Raw genomic sequence first — 23,601 nt, forward strand, 5'->3', positions numbered from 1 at the left:
TCTTACCTTATATATCACAGCTGACTGCTTGATGTTAAGACTGACTTTACAAAGCAAGATTATCCAGCTTCTCATGTTACCCAAAAGATGTCATAAAAACAAACAGGTATCCAAAATGATATATAGTCCACCAAAAGGATATAAAACCCACTTTATAAAAACCCTCCTGTCTTCAACAAGTTACCTAACCTTTTATTGAATTTCTACACTATATTAAATTCCCCTTTCCCTGTTAGCCCTTTCGGTTCATGATCTGTTTTGTCTGTTTCAAAAAAGGACCAACTACTGGTCTTTTTGTTTCTTTTAGAAATATTGAATGTCGAGATTTGTATGGACTCTCTCCTATTTCGGAATGTGGAAACACTAACTTGAAGTCTTATTGTCTAACACATTCAATAGTATCTATAACTAACTATATCTATATATTCATATTCCAGTGTTGTTTACTTTATCCTTAAATAGACAGATTTTGATTTCCTTGCCTGCCTTCACAGCACATGTAGTAACTGACTTTTAATGGTTGGGGTTTTTTTTGGCCATCTTTCACTATACCATTCCACGTGCTCCAAAATCTTTTAAATAATAGGGAGATCGCAGCTGGAGAATATCCTAATTTGGCTCTTAAAAGAGAATATTAAATTTGATTAGATGCATATTCTCTTTTATAACAGTATCTCAGTATCTTTTTTTAATTTCCTCACCATATTGTCAACATAGTTTGTGTGCAGTCCGCTATTATTCCAAGGTCATTGTCAAAGTCCTGCTGTGATTCTGATCCATTTATTTCATATTTTTGTTCATGGTTTTAAGCCAAATGTGAAATGTAATGGTTATGTTTGTCAACATGAAATTCAATTTGCCACGTGTTTGCACATCTCTAATGCAGATAATATTGCAAAAGAGTTTCCTATATATTTTTTGTAGTTGTCTCTTTTTTCTTTTAATCATTTCTTGGACCAAACTAATGTTCCTATAGCCTGAACCATGAAAATTCACACAAGCCTGTTTGATAACCCACATTAACATCTGCCACCCTTGGAAATGTCCTCCAGGCCTTCCTGGTGTCACATACTGTGGAATGCAGATGATGTTGCTGCACATAGAGATTAAGTATCCAGGAGATTGTTTGGTTTCCTCCTCCCTGCCACCCTACCAAAACACAGTGTATACTAGAGCTTGTGTAGATATTTGGCGAAATTTCAGTAATTCCTTTTATGTCATTTTCACACATTCCTTCAAAGACTCTGGATAGGGTCACAAAGACTATGGGAGTTAGTACACCACCAGGACTGGGATAATGCTATGCATGACCTTAGTAAGTGAGGGACAGATCTCCCAGCCATTATATTTTCTTTTAATTTAAATAATAATTTGTGTTTTGGGATTTTCTACACCACATGGAATTGCTGATGGCAATGCTGCTATTTGCCAGAGGTGGTACAGGTGGACCCCAGCCTTTCCCATTATTCTTGTATCAGGTGCATTCTGGTAGCTGAAACAGGAGAGTCGTCCCCCCCCCCCCCTTTTTTTTTTTTTTTTAAATAAAGGGATTTGGGAAGAGGTGGAAATGGTAGGAAATTCTCTTGTTCTCTGTGGTGGACAGTTCATCACTAAGACCAGGAGACCTGTTCAGGTTTCATGGTGCCCTCAAAATTATTTACAGCTCGACTGACATTGTCTTAATGACCATGAGCCTGATCATTAGTTGTCCTAACTGGGTTCTGGGGAGGGTAGATCTTTAAGCACTATGTGAACACCAGGGGTAACTATCAATATAGGCAGCATATGGCCTCCATAGGAACTCATAGCACTTGTGTGGTCCGGTAGTCACATCAATCTACTGCAATCTTAATACCACATACAAAAGTTCTGAGAAGCTTTTCAATATTTTAAGGAATATCTATGTATGGGAAAAGAGGTTTAAAATCTACGTTTTGGAGAAGGGAAATTACTAAAGTATATTAAAATGAATGGTTCCAGTAAAGTATATGCTAGGTCACCCCCTCCAGTTTTCATTTCTTCTACATACAGCAATATTCATGTTTGAGTAATTGTGAAAACCTCTACGCACAGAAGTACTATTGAGATTTCTTTTCCTGTAATTAATTTTTTGCTGTTTGATATGAAGGTCCAAATTATAAACTGACAACAAGCCAACTGGTATAAGTGATGCAATGCAAGACAATGAAACTAATCAGGGAAAAAAGCTCTGTTAACTGAACATTTTGATTAGTGAATGTTTTTGCTTTGTTTCTCTACACTGTAATGCATAATAATTTTACCAAGGAATTAATTAAAGTGCACCATTGCCTACATGCTGTAGATATTATACATTTCTTTCCTGACACCAAGGGATAAGCTGATGTGTACAAATTATCAGTTGCACAATTCTAACGGGACCTGTGCATTACTGCCATATTCACTGTGCTGTCAATTTACCCATTGATGCATTTGTTTATTAAACTATAAATATATTTAAACCTTCAAAATAAATTATTTTGCAATCTTTAGCTGGTGCTGGTTAGTGCTTGGCTGAAGCCCAAGGGGCTGCTAAAATTGCGTTGATCTTTTTCCTTTTCAGACAGTTTTGATAGCAGTTCTATACACCAGCCGTCTCCTAAAGAGCAGAACTAAACTGATAAGACAAAAGGGCAGTTTTGTGGGATCACAGAATATAACTGCAAAAAAGGGGGGCAGCAATGTATTGTAGCATAGAATAAGTGCTTAAGGGAACTTAAAATTACATAAATGGTAAAAAGGTTTTTTTTTTTTAAATGGAATTCTGAAGTATGTGAAGTCAGATATTGTTGCTCGTGACATCCTTTTCAGAAAACAAACATTTCAAAAGATTGCTACCCTAATCCTCGTTTTCTCTAGACATTCTGATACTCTTGGTAAGATAAAATCAAAATATTCTACAAGTCTCACACATCAATTTTTTTTTTCATTTTTGTTACCAAGTCTGTTCCAGTCTGTTAATTAGTATACTTAAAGAACTAAAACATCTCCACATTTCCTTAAAAATATGGTAATATCAGCTTAGGCCACTGTCATAAGCTCCATGCAGGCAGACTTCTTCTCCCACATGGAGTCCCTCTCATTTAAGTCAATTCCCAAGTCACCTCCCCTTAAAATGTGTGTGAAAGGGTTTGGGTCTAGGCCCAAATACTGGGAGAGCAGGTCTCTCCAAACTGTTGTACGATATATTTGGTGTACAAAGCAGATGGTGGCAAGACAATTACTTTGTATTTCTTAAACAGAAAAACAACCTTGATGCAAAAACTACTTGATAAACACTCCAAAAGGGTAAAAATCAAACAGTGAAAAAAGAAGCTAAAATTTAAAATGCAGCTGTCAAATAAATACATGTTCTGCTCCAGAGATGTAGGCCTGGATTTTTAAATGTATTTAGCTGTTGCTGTACTGAACCTTTCAACGCCTAACTGATTTAGGTGTCAATCTTAATTTCAAAAGGCCTAAGTCTCCTAAGTGCCTAAACCCCTTTTGAAAATGAGGTTTAGACACCTAAATCAGTTAGGAGCTGCAAGGCTGAGTGCAGCAACAACCAAGTACCTTTGAATAGCATGGGCCCAAGAGTCTAAATCAGTGCTCTCTTAAGTCAGTGAAACGACTCCTATTCACAAGAGTAAGTAATTGTTTTCATCTACTTCATATTTTAAATTGAGGCAAAAAGCCACACCTTTCCCTTTTCTCTGGGCTTTTTATTGACAGTACATATTTTGCATGTACCATCTAGTCAGTGGCTCTCCCCTTCACACCTTTGGCTAATCCTTCCCCCCCCTCCCCAGTATTTTTTATTCCATTGCATCTCTTGCTCAACATGTATCCATACATTCATCACATCCCTTTATACATCAAGGGTGCTTTCTCCTGTCCCAATCACTTTCTTTGCAGATCATTCTGGAAGATGTAGAGAGAACAGATATGCCTGGATTGATTAATAACTTTTCTTCCTGGCCCTCAAAATTAGAAGAACTATCTGTGATGATCTGTACCTCAGGGGAAACACCCTACACCCCCATGTTCATCTTTATAAAATGATTGTGTAGTATCCAATGCAAAGTTTTTCATGTTGGGTGTCTTTGGAAGGCTCATGATGCACTGAGCATGGTTGTTATAGTAATTGTTACAGTAATCTTATAGGTTATAATTTCATGCATATAATTATGAGGCTGAAAAAGGTATCCTCATGGCTTAAAATAAGCCCAGGAAAAAACTCTACAAGAGCTGAGAGGAAGTTCACACCTCATCAGGGTGTGTATGGAACAAACCCAGCCCAGCCTCACAGGAACAAAGGATGCTGCCCTAGACAGCAACAAAAGAATCTGTTGGACTCTCGAGGGAGTCACCATCCTTCCTTTGGTCAGTTTGGAACTGCGATGAGGTGAATGCTCACCTGATTCTGAAAAAGAGGTGGGGTGGGTGGTGCAAAGCCAAGAGGGAAGAAAGAACATGATAAAAGGGAGAGACATTTGCCATGCTCTTCCTCTCTCTTCCACCTAAATCTACAGGCACCACACCAAGTGACTGAAGCACTGATCAAACGGTGAGGCTGGCTGAAGAGCAACCAGTCAGCCTGTGGTGAGAAGCATCTAAGTTTGTAAGGGCATTGAAAGTGTTAAGATCTTAGAATGAGTTTTGCTTTTATTTCATTTGACCAAATCTGACTTGTTATGCTTTGAATTATAATCACTTGAAATCTATCTTTATAGTTAATAAATGTGTTTGTTTATTCTACCTGAAGCAGTGTGTTTGGTTTGAAACATGTCAGAGACTCCCCTTGGGATAAGCAGCCTGGTACATATCAATTTCTTTGTAACATTGAAGAACTCATATAAGCTTGCAGCATCCAGCGGGCTTAACTAGACACTGCAAGAGGAAGGTTCCTAGGGTTGTGTCTGGGACCAGAGATATTGGCTAGTATCATTTAGTTGCAAGTAGCTGGGAGCAGTTTATGCCTGGAGTGGGGGTTCTCACAGCATTGTCCCATCACTGTGTCTTTCACCCCAAATTAGAAGCTACATATTTGCTTGCCTTATGGGTCAGATCTACATATCTCTATATGTGGATAGTGTCTGTTGCACATCCTAAGTAATATGAATTGCTTATGTACAAAGAATGTGTTAATTATGTCCATATTTGAAGGAGATAATCTAAAATTATACCTTGATTTATTAAAATAAATTGCTTAAAAAGGGGGAAATTTCAATTAATAATGTGAGCTAATACTGAAATACAATCCTTGAAATGAATCAAACATAAAAAAGCCACATAAGAAAAAGACTGAAGAAATTAAAACTCAGAAATGTTTTGGCAAAATGTTTTTTTGTCAGAAAATGCAGATTCATAAAAACCATAACTTTGTTGGAGAGAAGGTCATTTTGAACATAACTTTTTTGCAGGCCCAGACTGGAACTGCTGGTCAAAGAAAGAGACCCATCTCAGAATAACTAATAGCCCAACAGGCAGGGCACTCACCTTGCATGTGTTATATGCAGTGATTTGGACCCGAGTCTCTCACATCATAGATCAATACCCGAATAACTGGACTATTGCCTATTCTAGGTCCATGAGTTGGTTTGTCAGGTGTGTGGGTGTGGGATTTCATCTCCCGCCCACAAAAAAAAAGATATCCACAAAGATCTTTCTTTTGTGTAATATGTAAAAGGAAAACATTTTGAAGTCTTAAAAATTTTGATGGGACAGAAAAACTGTTCCCTGCCCAGCTCTAGAAAAATAATATACAACTACATGTGTGCACACAATTACACTGTCAACACAAAACTGCTTATGGAACATTGGCTTTTATTGCTTTTGATACTTTTTTTAAAAATGGCATTTATTTGTTACTGACCTTTTGTCCTCCAAAGGAGATCCTTTTGAAATACATGTCACTTACAATAAATGTTTACTTGTCAAAGCAGACAGATCTGTGGTATTTTTCATTCAGTAGTAAAGGCAAGCAGGCATACATAGGTTAATGCAAAGAAACCATTATCAGACCATTTGCTGTATCTCATACCAAAGACGATATTTAAATTCAAGAGACTTCACAGGTTATTGTCTCTATTCCCTGTTGAAGAATTCTTAGAAGTCTGCGCTCTTGCAAGATGTTGTATTAATCGAATATTTGTTCTACTGTTAAAAGGTCCATCAGTCTTATTTTCCAGTTTAACATACTGGCTATTTCAAAGCCCATCATGCTATGTTTTGGTACACAGGGTGTCAGCTTAGATAAATGCAGCTAATGTTTAATTCTGCTTAGATGTTATAAACACTTCCCCTCTACCAGTGAGTCAAATTTCTTTGACATATACTACAGTCCGCAATTCTTAAATTTTTTTTTAAATTTAAACATTTTGCTGATCACAGCACTTTTCAAGTTCAAGTACTCCTAAAATACTTTCTGCAAATCATATTCATTGTAATCTATTTCCGACAAAACCATTTAGCAAATGAGAGACAGAGACACTAAAGATATTTCTCTCAGCCTGTAATGATTCCCTGGCCTTCCCAAATTTTTTGATTTAGAAGGTAAAAGGAACAACAGTTTCAAATTCTGCTAAAATTTGAAAAAAAAACAAACAAAAAAACCCCCAACCACCAAACCCTATAATGTAGTAGGAAAGCCTCTCTCTCTCTCTCTCTCTTTGTTATTCTTCAATTCTGCTTTTGTTAGATGTAAATTCTGCTTATTGGTATGATGGATATCAGTGTTCTCATTCTTATTCAAAAGAACTGTTTGCATATCTGAGAAACTATTTTGTTTTATTCTTGAGCATGGTGGAAAACTAGTCTCATGTGTTGAATGATGTAAATATTTAACATACATTGTGTGTAGATATACATTACAGCAAAAATATTTCAGAAAAACACATGCTCCCCTACTCTAACCTCTTGTGTTTTTGCAGATCTGAGTTGCCATTCCCTTAACTTTTTCTGTCTAGAGCAGAGGTTCCCAAACTTGTTCTGCCGCTTGTGCAGGAAAAGCCCCTGGTGGGCCAGGCCGGTTTGTTTACCTGCCGCATTCACAGGTTTGGCCGATCGTGGTTCCCAGTGGCTGCGGTTCACTGCTCCAGGCCAATGGGAGCTGCTGGAAGCAGCGCGGGCCGAGGGACATACTGGCCGCCACTTTTTGCGGCTCCCATTGGCCTGGAGCAGCGAACCGTGGCCACTGGGAGCCACGACCAGCCGAACCTGCGGACGCAGCAGGTAAACAAACCGGCCCGACCCACCAGGGGCTTTCCCTGCACAAGAGGCGGAACAAATTTGGGAACTACTGGTCTAGAGGTATAACTAGTTATTCTGCTTACTACAGCTTTGAGTCCTTTCCATAGAGGGTTTTTCTCCTCCTACCCCAATATACATCTTTCTATTATTTTTCAAATATTTTATTTCAATTTTTATATTTTTTTCTGAACTCCTTTTGCTCTAATAAATAATGTTAGTCCCATGCTTTAGTTACTGATTTAAACTTGTTTACCAGATTAAGTCAAATCACATTATTAATTGGTAACTCAAAACATGAAATTTTGCAATTCTCCAGCATTTGTTGTGGACATCATTATCTATCCTAGTTATGGGCACTGAACACTGCTGAAAAGTATGTGTAGCTTGCTTGGGGGTTCTTGTGCACCCATGTGTAAATCAGGCTTAGTCTGAAAGTTATAGTTAATAGTTTACTGGACGAAGGTGCTACATTGTTCAGGACAAGACATTGTCATGTCTTTAATGTATCTGAAATTCACTAGTCACCCTTCTCCCCTCATCCCCAATCTACGATTTCTGCAGTCAAAAAAAAAAAAAAAAAAAAAAAAAGCTTTGTGTTTTCTCATTTGTGGTATAAGAATTATTATTTATTAGCCCTCCCATTTCTACCTTCATTGTCAGACTCTACTGGGGGAGAAGTTATTAGATTGTCTTAATCAATACCATCACAAGTTTTTCCTTCCCCCCTCCCACTAAAAAAAAAAAAAAATCTTGTCCTACACCCAATCCCTTTTCAGTTTCTCATATTCTATTTCTGATTAATTCGTCTCCTATCACTGAGCCACTTCATAGCTGGCTTTGCATAGGAATTAAAAAACAAAACCACCCCCAAAACTCATGCCAGGAAAAGTGTTCAGTCCTCATATTCCAGGTAATTATAATTGCACTATTCATTTTATCAGCCGAGGTACAAAAAATTCTGTTGAGAAATCTATACTCTATATAATGTCTATACGTCGGGACGCCAGGTGACTTAGGGCAGTGGTTCTCAACTAGGGGTCTGTTTACGCCTGAGAGTACTCAGAGGTCCTCCAGAGGGTACATCAACTCGTCTAGATATTTGCCTAGTTTTACAATAGGCTACATAAAAAGCAGTAGCAAAGTCAGTACAAATTAAAATTTCATACAGACAAAATGAGAATGTAAGCAATTTTTCAGTAATAACGTACTGTGACACTGTTGCATTTTTATGTCTGATTTTGTAAGCAAGTAGTTTTTAAGTGAGGTGAAACTTGGGGGTACAGACTAATGAAAGGGGTACAGTACTCTGGAAAGGTTGAGGACCACTGACTTAAGGCTTGTTTACATGGCAAAATAGACTCGGCATAGCTATAGCAGAAAATCCCTCAAAGCCAGATCCAAAGTCCATTGAAGTCAACAGCAGCTGTTCCACTGACTAGACATTATTCAGAGTGTCTTCTACTACTCTCCAATAAACCCAGATGCAACAAAAATTTGGCTGCCTCATTTAAAGTGTAATAGACCTACATGGCAAAATAACATTTAATTTAAAAAAAAAAAGATTGTTTCAACTTTAACACACTTATTTGGAGGCTTCTATCACCAAATACTTTATGTTAATAATATTCAGCAGAGCATTAGATGTCAGAATGGGACATAGATAATAATATTCACTGTTAATAATGAAGGGCAAAGAGTTATATTAGAATATTTTAGTGAGTCCAGACTAATAATTTCCCAAATAAAGCTTCCCCCAATCTTTCTGCAGATACTTCAGAAGCTATTTTACTCATACATTTTCAATATGGAATATTTATGAATTAGAGTAGCAATGTGAACTATTTGGGCTGCTTTGACATTTTTATACCACAACAGCGTCCTGATCATTATTTCCAAATAAATAATGCCTTGTGGAAACGCATCTTACTAACAGCAATGGCTTTCAAATTAACACGTCTTCATTGCTTTTAGTGCCTAGATATGTAGCAAAAAGAAAAGGAGTACATGTGGCACCTTAGAGACTAACCAGTCTATTTGAGCATGAGCTTTCGTGAGCTACAGATCACTTAAGTGTAGCTCACGAAAGCTCATGCTCAAATAAATTGGTTAGTCTCTAAGGTGCCACAAGTACTCCTTTTCTTTTTGCGAATACAGACTAACACGGCTGTTACTCTGAAACCTGTAGATATGTAGCATACATTATTTAAAACTCACTTTCTAGAGAGTCCTGAAATATTAAAGAACATATGGTGGAAACATTCCACATCATTTATGTTATTAAATTGCAAATGTCTTAGACAGAGAAGTGATAGATGTTGAGAAAAAATATTATGAACTGAAGTTTTGACCACAGAGATTTTAAATATTTCCTTCTATGTACCGCACAACACAAAATGTTGATCTAGCATTTCATAATTTCATCGATAATGGATTCTAAAAGGGAGAGTTAAACCCAGGGAAGTCTATTGATCAATATATTGTAGGCAAAATCCTGGCCCTATTGAAATCATTGGGGAGTTTTGTCACTGGCTTCAATGGGGCCAGATATTTATGGATGAGAAAAACAAAATATAGAAGAGGAGGAAGAAAGACCCCGACTCCCTCCCAAAAAGGAAGAAACTCAAATGCTCAGAAAAGTTATATAAATATTTTGGCTCTGAAACAATGTAAAATAAAAATTAAAGGACAACTATTGTCGGGGGTGGGTTTTTTTTGGGTTGTTGCTGTAGTACCAAAGCTACTTAAGGCAGCTCTTTGAATGTATTTAACTGGAACAGCACAAAAATTGGGAAGTTGAAAATTAAAGTTTGGACTGATTTAAGAAAGCAGTTCAAATTCAAATACCACCACCTTGCATGTGGGGCCTATAGATCCACCTTATATTTAATTAAACTACAAAGAGGACTGAAATAGGTGTCAAAATTGAGAAGCAACAAAGCTGTCTGGGAGCTTCAAAACTCAGTGCAAAAATGTGTAAAACAACCCTATCAGATATTTTTGCAAACTCCTCCAGATTGACTAAAAAGAGCCATTATATTTGTCATGTATTTGATGCAGAAAATTTCTGAACATCCCAAGTGACAGATATCAGGATTCATGAACATATAAATATTCATGAAGTAACAGACCTTCAAAATTACCAATAGGGAAAATTATACTCAGTTTTATTTTAAAATATCACCAAAAAACCTCACACATGAAGCTCCTACTTCATTGCTATTATTAACAAATACTTATATAGTATCATGACTTTTCATGGTACTTCACAGATGACTGATCAACCACATGATTCCTGGCCAAGAGAGCTCACAATCTAAAATCAGACCAAGGTGAAGACAGACAAAATATAGCATTAAGGAAAGGAAGGACAGATGAAGATGAAGCAAGGAAGGAGGCAAACTACACAGCAGAAGAGTAGACAACAATGGACAGTGCAGAACAGGGGTAGTTTCAGGAGTCATTTGAAGGAGGAATACATTTGGTTCCAAGCACATGAAAAGGAGGTACAAAGGAAAGTGATAACAGAGTGAGAAGTGGGCCCAGACCAGTGGAAAAAATAGTGCACAAGTGAGGGATGCAATGTAGGCAGGGGGAAGACTTGTAGCATCATAAGGTTCAAATTTAACATCCCCATCTTCATGTTGAAAGAGACTGGGAGGCAGTGAAGTACATTTGGATATGGGTGAGAAGATTGTCAGCAGAGTAAGAGGAAGATTACTACAACTTATTACAATGAAGGTCAGATGTTCTCTTGCACATACAAGATTACCTTAGACTAAATGCCCAGCCTGATCATAGGTACTAGTGCCTCTAAGCAGAAACACAAATGGGCCATATACACAACTTGCTGAGTCCTTTATCTCCATGCATTAGTTCTTCAGTTACGCCTCAAAAAAAGTTTTGATAGCCTGCTCAAGTGTTCTCTTTGCAACTGGCTTCCCCTTCCTAGAACCTTAAAGCCCATTAGCACAACTTCTTCTGTACCCATTTACTAGAGTTATCAGATAAGCTCCCCCACATGGAGCTATTTTCCATTCACACCAAAACAAAATGTAACAATGAAGACAAAAGCACTCAAACACTAGGAATGGGAACTCTTCTTTCCCTGCCCTCAAATCAAATCAATCACATTAGAACACCACAAAGACAAAAGAGAAAAAAGAACTTACACTCATAGGGCTTGTCTACACAGAGGTTGTCTTGTGATAACTATTCCAACATAGTTAAAGTAGTACAAGGCCCCTAGTGTGTATGCAGTTGTATTGATATAAAGGTGAGTACACCAGTCCAGTTTATTCCTATAAAGGAAAAGGAATGAACAATACTGGTGCACTGATATAACTGCATTCATACCAGGGGTTATATTGTTACAGTTAAATCAATAAAAGCAAGCAAAAAAACAAAAACCCAAAGACAAAAAAAAGAGAAAAGAAAAGAAAAGAAAAGAAAAGAAAAGAAAAGAAAAGAAAAGAAAAGAAAAGAAAAGAAAAGAAAGGCATCCTTCACTGAAATCATTCCACTGGTACAAAAATTGTGTAAACCCAGTTTCAACCAAAAAGAACCCAAGCATTGAAATGTAATGAATGTAATGAATGTAAGTAACATCCTCCTCATGCAACAGTTAAATTTACCAAAATATATTTTTAAAGATCTTTGAAGTTATTGTATAACTTTTTTTGGGGGGGGGGGAGCGGGGAGGAGGAACTGCAGTCATTCCTTTCCGTTCTAATTTCTACCAAACTGTCAGTAAGCTAGCTTCCCATCTGATTGCTAATACTTTGTTATATGCAAGGCAACCCGCCACTTCCCGTGTCCCAGCTATACTCGAATGTAACTAGATGTAACTATTATGATTTCTTCTAATACTCTGTATTTTATAATTATGTTTTTCTTTCTTACAGACATGAAGAGTACTCGGTTTGAAGTTCACAGATATCTTATGTACCCTTTTATTAAAAAAGGCAATAATATACCCAATTGTTGACTTTTTACATTATCTTATTCCTGAAAAATGTTTTATAGATTTAAAAAAACATTTAAAATAGGGATATTTATAAGGGATAAGATGATTTACTTAATTGTAGTGTAGGAGAGAATTGGCTTTCCCTTAACCAGGTCCATTTTTCATTTTAATGGTGGCCATTGTTAGCGTCTTATAGAATAAAGTACCCAGAACAATATTATTTATAATACACTAGTGCCCCAGATGTGCTAGGGACCACCTTAAAGCTTATCAGGTGAAATAAAGAGAAATCCTCTCTGACTGTACGTTTTTCATAATCCAAGAGTAGAATCTGTGTCAGGTAAATAGCAGGTGGGGAATAGTTTAGCGGTCTAAGCCTCAGGGTTGAAATACTTAGTATCAATGAAGTCACTGCTTCAAAACCTTCTAATCAACAAACACACAGCTTCTGGCTTTTCCCAAACCAAAACAGCATACACTAGCTTTCACCACAATGCACTAAGGGATTTAAAAAAAAAAGCAAAAAAGAAAGCAAAATTAAAACAATGCCTCTGTATGTAAAAAATAGGGCTGTCAAGCGATTAAAAAAATTCATTGCAATTAATTGCACTGTTAAACAATAGAATACAATATATTTACATATTTTTGGATGTTTTCTACATTTTCAAATATATTGATTTCAGTTAGACTACAGAACCAAGTAGTAGTTAATATTTATTTTTGATTACAAGTGTTTGCACTGTAAGAAGACAAAAGAAACAATATATTTCAATTCACTTAATACAAGTACTGTAATGCAATCTCTATCACGAAAGTTTAACTTACAAATATAGAATTATGTACAAAAATACTTCATTCAAAAATAAAAATGTAAAATTTTAGAGCTTGCAAGTCCACTCAGTCCTCCTACTTCTTCAGCCAATCACTCAAACAAGTTTGTTTACATTTGCAGGAGATAATGCTGCCCGCTTCTTGTTTACATCACCTGAAAGTGCAAACATGTGTTCTCATGGCACTGTTGTAGCTGGCATCGCAAGATATTTACATACCAGATGTGCATGCTTCAACCCTCATTTCAGGGGACATGCGTCCATGTTGATGATGGGTTCTGCTCATAAACTATTCAAAGCAGTGTGGACCGACATGTTCATTTTCATTATCTGAGTCAGATGCCACCAGCAGAAGGCTGATTTTCTTTTTTGGTGGTTCGGATTCTGTAGTTTTCGCATCAGCGTGTTGCTCTTTTAAGACTTCTCAAAGCATGCTCCCTACCTTGTCCCTCTTGATTTTGGAAGGCACTTCAGATTCTTAAATCTTGGGTCGAGTGCTGTAGCTATCTTTAGAAATCTCAAATTGGTACCTTCTTTGCATTTTGGCAAATCTGCAGTGAAAGTGTTCTTATAATGAACAAGATGTACTGGGTCATCATCCAAGACTGATAGAACATGAAATATATGGCAGAATGTGGGTAAAACAGAGCATAAAACATACAATTCTCCCCCAAGGAGTTCAGTCAAATTTAATTAACGTATTTTTTTTTAACGAGTGTCATCAGCATGGAAGCATATCTTCTGGAATGGTGGCTGAAGCATGAAGTGGCAATGAATGTTTAGCATACCTGGCAAACGGTAAATACCTTACTATGTCGGCTACAAAAGTGCCATGCAAATGCCTGTTCTCACTTTCTGGTAACATTGTAAATAGGAAGAGGGCAGCATTATCTCCTGTAAATGTAAACAAACATGTTTGTCTTAGTGATTGGCTGAACAAGAAGTAGGACGGAGTGGACTTGTAGCCTCTGAAGTTTTACATTGTTTTGTTTTTGAGTGTAGTTATGTAACAAAATAAAATCTACATTTGTAAGTTACGCTTTCAGGACTACAGTATTTGTAGGAGGTAAATTGAAAAATACTATTTCTTCTGTATCATTTTTACAGTGCAAATATTTGTAATCAAAATATATGCTTTGATTTCAAGTACAACCGAGAATACAACATATATGTGAAAAATGTTGAAAAACATCCAAAATGTTTAACAGATTTCAACTGGTAGTCTCTTGTTTAACAGTGCAATTAAAAATGTGATTAATCAGGATTAATTTTTTTTAATCAATATTAATTTGTTTAGTTAATTTCACGAGTTAACTGCGATTAATCAACAGCCCTAGTAAAAATCACTCCCAGCCATCACCACCATCAGACCAAAGCAACAAAACCAAAACACTACTCTAGACTCAAACCTAAAAATATATGTATACTGTCACTCAGAACACTAATTAAAAAAAACAATCAGGTAGACTGTTACCAAGCCATTCCTGGTTTTACAATCTGGCCAGGCCTCTCTGGACCAACACCAATATGTTGTGAGTTGCCCCAACTATTGAATCTGGTCATAGTTCCTAGTTCTGGATCTCTAGAGCAATTCAGCAGCCTCAGATCCTAGAACCAGAGACTTAGACCTCCTGAGCTCCTTACTTTCGGACCCTCCCTCCCCCCCCATAGATCCACCTAGCTATGAGCACTCTGGCTTCTAGTTTAACCCCTTCAGGGACAATGTGACAGGAAAGGAAAACAGGCTTAGCAATGGAATTTCATAACCACTTTATTCTTATAAAGTACTAGAGTAACAGATCTTTGCAAATTAACCAAAATCCTGAAATCCCCCACCCCCCTACCACCAAAATCTGGTCTCACCGTTTCTGTGAGTCTGAGCTCTTATCAGTATTTCAGGCTAGGCAGAATCCCTCCTCGCTGCTCTATCTCCAGCTTGCTCTTCTTGCATGTGGCGATGGACAACCCCACATCCCAGAGCACAGATGCCCTTTCAAATACTCTCCCCTTATAGCCTTGTGCCCAGGCTGACAAGCTTCAGCCCCCTCCCCCAGTCAGGCTTCTATTGTTCCATGTGGATGACCATGAAGACAGGCTCAAAACACACACTGTTGTCTTGGGGCATGCCTACATAGCAAGCAGGATCCTGTGGCAGCAAGTCTTAGAGCCCCATCTACAGTCTCAGGCTTGTGTTACAGCACTAGAGATAGCTGTGTAGACATTCAGGCTCAGGATGGAGCTTGGGCTCTGAAGCCCACATCCCCCTCAAGTCTTTAGAGCCTGAGCACTACAGCATGAGCCCCGTGAGCCACAGTTTGTAGACCTCCGAGATTCACCACAATGCTTTCTGTGCAGACGTACTCTTGGTGGCTTCTCACGGATAGTGCTTTCAGCAGGTGTCAAGCACCTTTCCTGGGAAGGGTAGCTGACTGGAATACAACATCATAACTTTACCTTGGGCAAGATTAGAAATTAGCTCAGCACATAAGACAAGATGGGTGTCCGAATCCAACATGGAAATTACAGTACAAAACTGAGTTAAATTGACCCAGGAATATCTCAGTCTGTCACACATGGAATTGTAGCATGGCCAATTACTTCACTCCAGTGAGATGTGCAAGTGTTACTAAAATGTTAATAAATACACTCTAAAGCCTCTTCCAGGGTAGGTACTTGATACATTGTACAAAAAAACTAGATAACCAGGCCATCTACCACTCTAGCAAATATTATATATCATGTCAAAGTATTTTTGAACATAGTCAAATCTTTGTATAATGTACTTTTTAAAAAGTATAGACCAGCAAGTTATTCATTATACTTTGAAGTGTTCATTTGCATTTTGTAAGTAATATTGCAATTTACCAAAAAAAGTGTAACATAATAGAATGACAGGTTTCAGAGTAACAGCCATGTTAGGCTGTATCAGCAAAAAGAAAAGGAGTACTTGTGGCACCTTAGAGACTAATATTTATTTGAGCATAAGCTTTCATGAGCTACAGCTCACTTCATCGGATGCATGCAGTGGAAAGATTTTATATACACAGAGAACATGAAACGATGGGTGTTACCATACACACTGTAATGAGAGTGATCAGGTAAAGTGAGCTATTTCCAGCAGGAGAGAAAAAAAACCTTTTGTAGTGGTAATCAAGGTGGGCCATTTCCAGCAGTTGACAAGAACGTGTGAGGAACAGGGTGGGGGAGGGATAGTTTTACTTTTTGTAATGACACATCCACTCCCAGTCTTTATTCAAGCCTAAGTTAATGGATATTAATCATCTGTAAAAAGATGCTGTCGGAAGTATACAAAAAGCCCAAATCCATATTTTGAGAAAATATTTTAATTTTATATAACACAAAGCTCAAAACCATCGCTGAGATAGAAAATGACCAGTTTGAAGTCATACTTCCCTCCATAGGTATCACTCAATGCTAGAGAAAAGGAGACACTATGAGATTCTGAAACATGAGTGCAATAAAGCCATATGTATAAAACAACAAATGACCCATTCTATGTGGGCAACAAATAAAATTGGGCATCTATATTGTAACCTTCAATATGCCCTTGTCAATTAATTTATTTCAATAGGAGCAATATGAGCAGGTGGTAAAAACATTTGTCTCACAAAAGAAGTTACTTCTAGAATCTAGAATGAAACAGAAAGCATGGGAAAGAAATTGTCAAAAGAAAAAAAGTAAAAAAGAATAAAACATTTCAGTGTTCTTGTTTAGTTTTGATAAAGCTACAAGTGTTTCACTTCACTTTTATTGCTTTGATGCATTTCATTTTGACTTGCATCAAAATACAATTTTTTCCGAATTTTCATTCCACAGGAAAATTTTGAGTTTTCACTGAATATGTTTTCATTCCAAATTGCAAAAAGTGTCAGAATTTCCCAAGGAATTAAAATTTTATTTTTGAACAACCTCTGTTCAAAACTCATTTCTCGAGTAGCTGGATTTAATGCCCTCTTGGCATGTAACTGTAGTTTACACGTGCTGTTTATGGGTAATAATTATGAATATAAAAATTAATTTAATATAAATAAAAACAAGTATTATATATGTATGTATATATGTATGGAGAGAAACATGGCAAGAGTACCAAATGTTACCTTGTGTGTCCCTTGGTTCTGGTTCCCCCACTCTTCTTTCAGAATTTTTCAAGATATCAAGGTTCTACTACTTTTCTTGTTCTGCTTCTCTCTTTAGAGTCTTATTTTTCCAGACTATATTCTCACTCTCTCCCATTTGGTGTCTGCTATGGTGATGACTAAGTAATACCCACAGGCAATTTTTTTACATGGTGCTTACTGTTTTGTAAACATCTAAAAGATGCTTGTCATTGTTCAATATAAGTTGTTGCAAGATCATTCCATTTATCACATCTACCATAAACATGATTTTACATTATATTTTATATTTATTTAGCAATGTAGCTGTTTATGAAATTGCTGCCCTTTTGTCAAATGGCAGAGGAATCTGATGCCTGGCATGTCACCGTCACAAATCGGTGACACAGAATTGGGTATTTTCTTGTATACCTTTTGTAAATCAACAAATTACTCTAATTTGTCTGTTCCTTTGTACAGAGGTGGTAAACTGCACACAGGCAATGCCCTTTTGTAAAACAAAAACTAAACAACTACCTTCCTGTGATGCACTCTTGTCTTGTATGACGAAGCAGCTTTTCTCCAGGACTAAAACAGATATACAAATCCAACCACTTAAAACACACCGCATTCTTTTGCCACTCTCAGAATCTGTACTTTACACCATGGAAACCAATAGTTCAATGCTTCCCTCAGGGCAGGTCTACACTACCACTTAAGTTGATCCAGCTTATGTCACTCATGGGTGTGAAAAAGCCCTCCCCTCCGCCCTCGAGCAAAGCAAGTTTTGCGTTGTCCACACCGGCACTATGTCGGCAGGAGATGCTCTCGTGCTGACATAGCTTATGCTTCTCAACAAGGTGGAGTAATTATGCTGAGGGAAGAGTGCTCTCCTGCCTGCATAGTAGGTCTTCACCAGAGAAACTTCATCAGTGCAGCTGTGCCGATATAGCGCTATAGTGTAGACTTGCCCACAGACTGCATGGTCTGGAAAGGTGGCATAGCCATTAATGCTCTATTTGTGCATTAACACAAAAGAAACTTAGAAAGGTCTAAAGCTCAGATTATACCCTTAACAATTTTCTGGGTTATTGTCTTCTGGCAAGAGAGGTGATTAGCAACATTCAAATGATCAAGCCCATGTAAATGAGACAATGGACAGCTTCGGAAGCAGATGAGATGTCACTGGCAAACGACTGAAGTCAGCACTGGTTTACAATACAGTCAACAGTTCATGACTTGTGCCCACAGTCACATTTCGTTATTTCTCATCTTCCAGAGGTGCAATGTGTTCTGAAATGGTTCAATGCTGACCACTGTTTCTGTGGTAGGTTGAAGCCTGGAATTTCTTTTGTGAGATCAGCAATCAGGTGTTTCTATGGGACGCTAGCATTATCAGAGCATTTTTGCTGGGTGTGGTTACAGCATGGCATCTCTAACTCCTTCTATGAAGATTTTGATCCTGTGTGCATGTTTATTCATCAACGACCTTCAGTGTGGAATCCATTAGTATCTTTCACCATAACACCTTTGCCATCACTAATGGAATGTTCTGTACTTATGAAACAATGTCTCTGGTAGTAGTTTGCTTTGCGAATAGATGGCTAGAGGTGGAGTAACAGAAGACAATGTGTATGCAACTTTCAAAGCTGCATATGCATAGCAGAAGCTGAAAAATATAGCGTTTGTTCACCATCTGTATGGACAGAGAACACTGCTGTGAGATAGCCCAATGAGAACAGGCTGAAACCTAGATTATGCATCTCAATCAGTGTTTCACCTGCAGTCTGGAAGTAGTGCCTCTGTAGGGATTCTTACCTTTGCAGCGCTGCTTTAGCTCTCAATGGATACAGCAGGCTTGTAATGGATTAGTGTGGATCCTATGCAAATGGATTCTATGACTTCACAAAGTATTCATTTGAGTTTAATTGCCTTTGTTACATTAGGTTTATATCCCAAGAAAACTGATTCTAAATTAAAAAGAAAAATCAGAACAGTGTAAAGAGGCCTGAAGTGAGAATCTGGCTCAGTATGTACTTTCCTCCTAGCAGATAAAACTACTCAAGAACACCATAATTCCACGGTTAATTAATTATCCTAAACCTATTATGAGTGCTAGCAGAGACAAACATATTTTTAAAAGTAAAACCCAGAAGCCAGATTCTTAGTTACTGAACTGTAGGATCAGAGACAGACTAGGTCATTTTATAGTGTACAAAGCTACTTCTTGAGCAATTTCCAATGTTTCAAGATTAGAAAAATGCAACCAGAAAGTCATCTCTTTCAGTGTTACCATCTTGTATAAGAAAAATATGGTATGCAATTAGTGAGAATGCTACCATGATGGGGGCTCTTATAAGTATGTAGATAGACACAATAGATTTACAAATGTAATTTAAAAACAGCCTTGATTCATGTGTCCATTTAATCAGTGTCTACACAACTGAGAAAAATGGATGGGAGAGAAAAAAATGACAAAAGAGAAAAAGGCAATTTAACAGGTTTAGAAATAGCCCATAAACAGGCAGGCAACAGCTTTGGAAACTACAATGAAACATACCTCCTAATAAGCAGGAGGCTTTACAGAGCACAAAATTGGTGCTGTCGGCATCTTTGCTGCAAATAAAAACTTGATTTATAAAATACTCGCTAAAGAGAGTAAGATTAGAGAACAATTCTGCTGTGAAGCCTTCCTCACATTTCATTGTGTGTTTGGGGAGAAGGATACAGTGTTTTAGTGAGAGGGAATTTAAAACCAGGAAGCCAATTGGAAAAAATAAAAGGGGAAACATTTTTAATGAAGTTAGAAGATGGGAGAAATTAAAGGTGAATTTTTCCATTGAATGAAGATGTTGAAATATTGTATCTTAACTATTTTACATATGGACTAATTGAATGTTATCACATTTTATCTCTAAAAAGCAACAGTACTAGCAGATATGCTTTTTGCATTATGCCAAGCCTTTTATCTTTCTCTCCTTCCTATCTTTGATGAGAAAATACTCAGAAGAAACAGCTTTAAAGACTTCTGAAGATTCACAAGATGTACTACAACTAAGTGACATTAGTCCATTCTCCATCTTTCAAGTAATCAGGCGGAAAGACTAGAGAAAAGATTGTGGCCATTTGTCTCCCAATAACATTCCCTTTTGATGAAGAGACTCTAAGAGCTACTTACAGTGTCATCAGCCAAACTCTGTGCCAATTTTATGTGTCACCCACTGATTTTCAGGTTTTTTGTATAATAGCTACACAAAACTAGAAAAAACAAGCACCACTTGGGGGTGCTGATATCTTCTGATGGTTGGGGCAGACAAGAAACTGAATTCCAGACATATGACAGTACGTGGAAGCGGAAGGTGCTCAGATACTATGGCGTAAAACTTTGAGAGGCACAGAATCTGGATTTATACGATTCGTGCAATAGTTTGCATTACAAGGCAGTCTCACCTACCTCCTTTTGCTACAACACCTACATAGAAAACTGGGATCCTGATAAGACACAGGAAAAGAGTTATTTTGGGGGCTTCTCTTATTTATTTACCATATTTATTTAAGAGGGACTCCACATCTGTGAGTTCAAGGATGTTCTGTGTATATTCCCTTTGGAGAGTTTCAAGTGAGAATATGCTAAATTTTCCTCTTAAGAGTCCTGAGAATCTAGTCAATACTGGAGTGGCACAGTCAGGAAAAGAAACTAATAGCCATCAGACTTAACATTCTGAAATGCAATACTTCAGAAAAAAATGACCACCTGGCTAAAAAACCACTCTCTCTAAATATTTTGAGACGAAAGCTAACTTCTGGTTAGAATAATTTCTACAAAATGGCACACGATAAGCCAGAGCAAGAACATCTGTCCAAACAAGATTCTCACACATGAAGAGGTATGTTTTTCAGTAGAAACAAGCCATTTGGAAAACAAGTAATTGGATAATCCTGGACAGTGAAGATATGAGACCAAGAAGAAGTTGCCAAGAAACAAAGAAAAATCATATTGGAAATGACCATTGGGTACCATCCCTTCTATCTAGTTTCCATTCCTTTTCAAATTGTGGTTCACCCTTCTCTTTGCAAAACTGGACAATATCCTGGGAGGACCAGAAATGGCAGCATTCAACTTGAACATCTTGAATCGAGGCAGCCTCAACTTAGAACTTGGAATATAAGTTCTCATTTGTCAGTTGCATCTCACCAACATCAACAAAAGGCATGGTAAAATAGAGAGGGGCGAGGGGGGGGGGGAGAGGGCGAGTAAAGCATCCATCTTTCTGCACCAGCCAAAAATACTCAGCAAACAAAAAAACCCTTTAACAAACTGGATTTGAAAGGTTTATATGTTATAATTACTTTACTTATGTATTGACAAAAAGATGAGATTAATTTAGTTTCACTTGTGAAACAGAAAGTTAGTGAAAAAAGAATAAAAAATTAAGTTGATAGATGAGAATTAAAATGAAAAGAATAAAAATAGGAAAACAATATCAAAGTTAAAGTTCAGGTATTTAAATGCAGTATGCAGTTTTCAATTCTTGTAACAAATACTTTTAGAGTAGAAGAAACATACTTTTCTCCATAAAGTAGTTTATTTTTATATGTGTGGGTGTGGGTGTGTGTGTGTCAGTTTCTAACGACAAGGTATTTGGTATGCACATTGTTTGTTTTAAAGTATTGATGTTATAGCAGGCAAACAATGTCATGTTGTTCGCAGGTACAATTTTTAGCTTCAGTAAAACTTTTTTCATAGAGTTTACCTTCTTGGTGTTAATTTGGTTGGAGCTCAGGATTCCATTTCTTTTCACATAGCAACTGTCATCTTTGTAGATTATGTAAATTGGGTTTAGGATCTTATACTTACCGTTCTTATATGATGTTTTTCCAGTTCAACAACAACAAATTAGGAAGCCTTTTATAGTTTCTTTAAAACTCAAGTGAAAATGTATATTGCAGCCTTGGTAGAAGGAAGCTTTCAATATTTAAAAAAGTTGTGCTGCTTTTAAAACAAAAAGGGTCGTTGGTTCAAAGGAAAAAGTGAACTTTGATTTTCATAAAGAACTCTGCTTAAGCCTAAGAAAAAGTTTGTACTAGAATTGTCCGAGAAATGTATAGTAGATGCAAAGCTCAGAAATTTTTCTCTAAAATCACCTCTATATTGAAATGCAGAATGACCGTGCAAATAAAAAAACTAAACAATCCCTACAAATAGTCAAGAAAGTCTGACATGTCAATTATTTTTCAGTCAAGACATTTTCATGGTCTGTATGTGCAATTCTTGGCTATTCATATGATATAAACTACTTGTGGACGATACAAACTTTTGATTTGGCGTTCTTATTTACCAAAATAAAAAAAAATACTGTTTTGGCTGGAACAGCAGAAGCTAAATTTCTGTTGGCAGAATATTGGCTTACCGATGTCTAACTTGGTACCTATATAGTATTACTGACTTTTCTGCTGTTTTGGCCCTGGATTCTGCCAATTCCACTTTCTTTGAAACGTCCCTATTTCCTTCTGGCGCAAACACCTCTATACCTTTACCACACAATTCTCAGTGCTTGGAACGTCAGCCATAACCCCATAAATCATGCTACTTCGCTTTCCTCTAAGACACTATTTTCCTCCTGCCCCACAGTCCCTTCAAGAGTTCCATGTAATGCCAAAGTATTATTAGCAAATATAGTAATAAGCAAACTGACATAATAGATAGAATGTTAGTTTAGCAACCCCAAACTCTGACTATGCATGCCCTACTTTTCTGTATTGTAAGCTCCTTGGGACAGAGCCATGAACTTAAATATCTGTGTAAAGTTCCTATGGATCAATCCAGAAATATTAATAGTAAGTAATGGTGTTTCTCACAACAAAAGAAAAATAAATAAATAAATCTATACTACCTACAAATATAAATACAAATAAAAACTTAATCCAGCAGAATGAATTTGTCTTGCAGAGATAAGAAACTGTGGCTGAAGTTACTCAAATTATTACTACTATTTAAGGTAATTTAAAGTGAAAAGATTTTTCCCTGAAGCATGAGAATGGATTACTAGTTGATGAAGCCTGTTTTGTGGAAATTAACTGCCATAAAACGTTACAGTCACCAATATGACAAAGAGTCGATTGTTATTGATTTTTGCAAATGAAGTAGCAGATGTTCCAAATATAAAATAAGTTTCCACAAATTAAATACTGACTCAATTTAAATTAATTTAGCCATTATACTTGTGTATTTTATCAATCAAAAAACTTTGAACAGTGAGAAATATTTTTATTTAAAAGTCTTTGGAATATTGTACCTTGTAGAATTAAAAAGTCTTTTTGTTCATAGAGTTTTAAGAGTTCTAATTGCCTTTCAGTTGGAGTGAGCATCAGAATTTTTTTTTTTTTTTTGAGCAAACAGCATAGCTGCCAAAATTAGGGATTGGTGTCACAGCAATGGAAA

At 36.9% G+C, this 23,601-nt stretch overlaps 1 protein-coding gene across 5 annotated transcripts in view; it reads right to left on the reverse strand.

Annotated features, from left to right (window-relative positions):
- GBE1 (1,4-alpha-glucan branching enzyme 1) overlaps nucleotides 1-23,601 on the reverse strand; it is a 303,019-nt gene that overhangs the window by 57,939 nt on the left and 221,479 nt on the right. The window lies entirely within an intron of this gene.

This window comes from Lepidochelys kempii, chromosome 1 (assembly GCF_965140285.1).
Source record: "Lepidochelys kempii isolate rLepKem1 chromosome 1, rLepKem1.hap1, whole genome shotgun sequence".
Taxonomy (NCBI): Eukaryota; Metazoa; Chordata; order Testudines; family Cheloniidae; genus Lepidochelys; species Lepidochelys kempii.